Source organism: Staurois parvus, unplaced genomic scaffold (genome assembly GCF_062004578.1).
Source record: "Staurois parvus isolate SC_StPar_1 unplaced genomic scaffold, SC_StPar_1.0 ptg001372l, whole genome shotgun sequence".
NCBI lineage: Eukaryota > Metazoa > Chordata > Amphibia > Anura > Ranidae > Staurois > Staurois parvus.
Window position 1 is genome coordinate 144,182 of NW_028319168.1, and position 3,787 is coordinate 147,968.

At 50.0% G+C, this 3,787-nt stretch overlaps 1 pseudogene; it reads left to right on the plus strand.

Annotated features, from left to right (window-relative positions):
* Window positions 1-203: 203 nt before the first annotated feature.
* Window positions 204-319, plus strand: LOC149436350 (U2 spliceosomal RNA; annotated as a pseudogene).
* The last annotated feature ends 3,468 nt before the right edge of the window (window positions 320-3,787 follow it).

The window sequence follows — 3,787 nt, forward strand, 5'->3', positions numbered from 1 at the left end:
CTAACCTCCTTACCCGTTCTGCAATAAAACTTTCAAAAGACAAAAAGAGACTGGCGCTTTCTCGGACCCCTCCCGTTTTAGCCATGGACTCTGGCTCTCACTATGGCGACCTGGGCTAGCCTGCCCCTGGAGGTGCTGTCCTGCCTTTGGGCTGTCAGAGGGGTGCCACACTTACATTGGTGGCCAGTGGTATAGTGGCCCTATAAGGTTCTCGGCCTTTTGGCTAAGATCAAGTGTAGTATCTGTTCTTATCAGTGTCCAGTGGGGGCGCTCCCGACCATTCTAGCTTTGCGGGGATGGTTGTTGTATAGTACCCTCACTGGTATGATGGGGGTCCGGAAGGCTAGTACCGGAGGGACAGAAACCAGGGAGCGCCATGATTCGTTCCGGGGTCTTGGGAGTAATTCCTCTGGGAAGACTGGAAAGACCCAGTACCTCCTGATTTGGACGGATCTACCTTGGTCTGGCCAGGGGCTGGGGACGCAAAAAGTCCGCAAACTCAGTGCCCCCTGGGGAAGACGCTCTCAGGGGTGTCACGAGTAACACTTGGGTGTGGGACCCCACAGTGTGAAGATGACACATGGCCACTGTTTTTCACCTCTTTTTGCACAGCGCCCTTAGGACCAGGTCTTTTGGCTAAGTCCAGGGCAATTTTTGCTACGGGCCTCAGGGCCTGGTCTGTGCACAATTTGGCACGGTACCACTTTTTTATTTTTTCTATTCTATTTATTTATTATGCACTCCCACGTTTGTCACTTTTTACTTTACTTATGTGTGTGTTTTTCACGGATGGAGGGTGTGGGTCCTCGGGCATACCCTGAAGTCTAGGGGGAGGATGTGTGGCCTTTTGGTTCCTTCCTCCCCTGATCCCTAGGGGGTTTTCTCTCCGGGAGAACCCCCTGACCTAGTACTGGATGTCCGGCTTTGGCTGGGCATAAGGAACGGTGGTCCACCAGGCCTTTTGGCCAGGAGGACCAAATGGGAACCTTGTCCCTGTCAGGAGCTTCGTGCCCCGGGGGATCAGGGTAACGGTTCAACCCCTCCGGGGGTAGGACAAACACACCCCTAAGTGCACTTTTTCGTGTGGTGTTCGCACTTGCACATTTTTTGTGATCACTTACGGGTTTTTCGTTGTAGTTTGCACGTTTGCGGACTTACAAAAAAAAAAAAAAAAAAAGTGGCCTTATAAGGTGGTAAGTGGAGAAGTGTCGCCTTACAATAGTGGTCAGTGTAATGTGCCCTTACAGTGGTGGCCAATGTAATGCCTCCTTACATTGGTTGTCCGTGGTGAGGTGCCCTGTACACTGGTGCTCAGTGGCGTTTGGCCCCTTTATATGGTGGTAAATGGAGAAGTGTCCTTTTACATTGGTTGTCAGTGCTAAAGTGCTCTGCTGCCTTGGTGGTCAGTGGGAGCTAAATATATCATTGGTGCCATTAGGTTACTTACCCGAGATAAAGGAAATGTATGAAACCACCCAACACAGCCAGCAAAGCGCTCCTTCTTTTAATGGCACCTAGTTAAGAGAGCACCTGGCATGCCACCACTCGTATGTAAGAGAGGTAGGGTGGTGGATGTTTGTCCTGTCTCCATGTTCCCTCCCCGTTGGGCACCAAGCAAGGGTCATACGAAAGGATTACCCCGGGGTGGGTTGTTCTGAGCTACGCTAGGCACCTTGTGCAGGGTCTCTCTCTCTACTTCACACACATGGGGTACCTTATCTCTGTGCCGTTTTCACCAATGCTCTGGGACAAGGCTGAGGTTGCTGTCAGGAAATACTCGACCTTAAGGTGGGCCTTTACTTTTAGAGATGAATGTACGTGTACACCAGGGGCGGACTGACAACTCATGGGGCCCCCGGGCAATAGGAAATCATGGGGCTCCTGTGTCCTCACCCACTCTCAAACCACACCCAAAAAAGCCTATGAAAGGTACCAAGGGTATCTCATGGGGCCCCCTACTGACCCCGGGCCCTCGAGCAGTGGTCCACCCCTGGTGTACACTTGTATGACAACTGTTTCCCAGTTACTCTCGGGTCCCCACATAAATGTACATCTTCCCACTGTAGCTTGCAATTAGGTGGGCCGTGCCGAACACCGACCACAGCCACCCGTCCAGTGTTTCCCACTACCAGTCCTGGTAGCAGCATGGAACCCCGCCATGTACATAGGGTGGGTTCCAACATCCACTTGACATTAACTCTTAAACCTCCATACCTCAGGATGGGGACCTCTGTGGTGCAGTTGGGGACCTCTGCTGTGAGAGACTGAATGCAGCATATGGAGTGACAACAACATCTCCCTCGTGGCTAGAGGAAATTCCACCTACAACAGGCTGCTTGCTGTCTGTACCGTTGTTCATCATGGCAACCACATGTATGACTTGCATTAAATGACTCTTAACGTGCTGACTCTTCATACTCCATGTGCTAGTGACCCAAGCTGTAGACTAAGTGCAAAATTGTGCCGGCTACTTACGTTACACCCCTTTGAGTAACTTCAGATCAGGCAGATGACAAAGTTCAAAAAGCTTTACTCAAGTTACGGTGCTACATTACAAGAGTCCAAAGCAGATCAGACAGTCCAGCAGAACTTCAATAAAACAGTCTATTTTCCTAATTATCTAGTCCCTACTCCTAACCAGGCTATGTGCTGTCCTGGTGTACCGGCAGAGGTGAGTTCATGAGTCCAACATGTTGCAGTAGGTGATGCCCCAAGTCTTGACGGCTTTATGACTTGCAGGCCGGCTGTCTTATTCTTACACTTCCCCAGGTGCATTGATCTCCAGGGTTCCAGGGAGGCGGCCAAGGCCAGGGATGTGAACCATGCTAGCCAACAGCAGCAACCAATCTTGGACCCCTGGGCCTCCTCTCACTGTGGACCTCTCTTGACCCGAACCACTGTCCCATTTTATATCCACAAGTGCAGTGGGTCAGATCCAAAGATCCCGCCAAAAGCCAAAGAACTGGGAAGAGCACCCTCCCGCCCAGGAGAGCACCTAACTAGCTGCAACCTGCCCACAAGCACACCATTGTCCGGAACTCTTCTTTAACAGCAATATGACAAGTTTGCCCTAAGGGCAGTTGTATTGCGCCCATGCAATCAAATTCTAGCCTTTATGGATATCTGAAGTACAGAAATCAGCATACAAGTACAGATAGAGTCACTTCAAAACAATTCATCTATGGACTGAAAAGCTCCCCCGAAGATCAGGCTCGCCTGTTCCCCGGCAGTATCTCAAAGCAAAGATCTTTTTGGTGGATGTTGGTTACACTGGCTCTGCCAGCCGATAAAGCCTTCAAGGCCCTTTGTCTTTCTGTCTTATGAACTTTGAATTGAACTCTTGCACCGGATCTGATCTGAATGAAATGTCATATCGCAGACCTGATGCTTATCTTTTAAACGTTTCCTTTGTCTCTTTCATTCTCCGAGCTCCAGCCTCCTGCTTTATTGTCAGTGCTTGGTGGCTTTGATCTTGCCTAGAGCTTCAGAGAGTCACAAAACCTTTCCCTCTGCTGGGACCAACATAAGGACACAGGTATCCTCGTCCAAACCCAACAGACAAGGGCCTGCTTCTTCTACCGCTGGAGAGCAAAGGACAGCGGGGTGACTTCACAGTCCATTGTCTCTCGTTACATGATGGGAATGGGAACATTCACACAGGTATTCCCACAAAAAAAGCCATGGACACCTGCGGTCGGGAACTTCTTTTTTTTTTGTGATGGATTTTTTTTTTCAGTGAAAGATGAAAGCAGAAAGATTAAAGGTCATAGATCCGCAGAGATTCAAT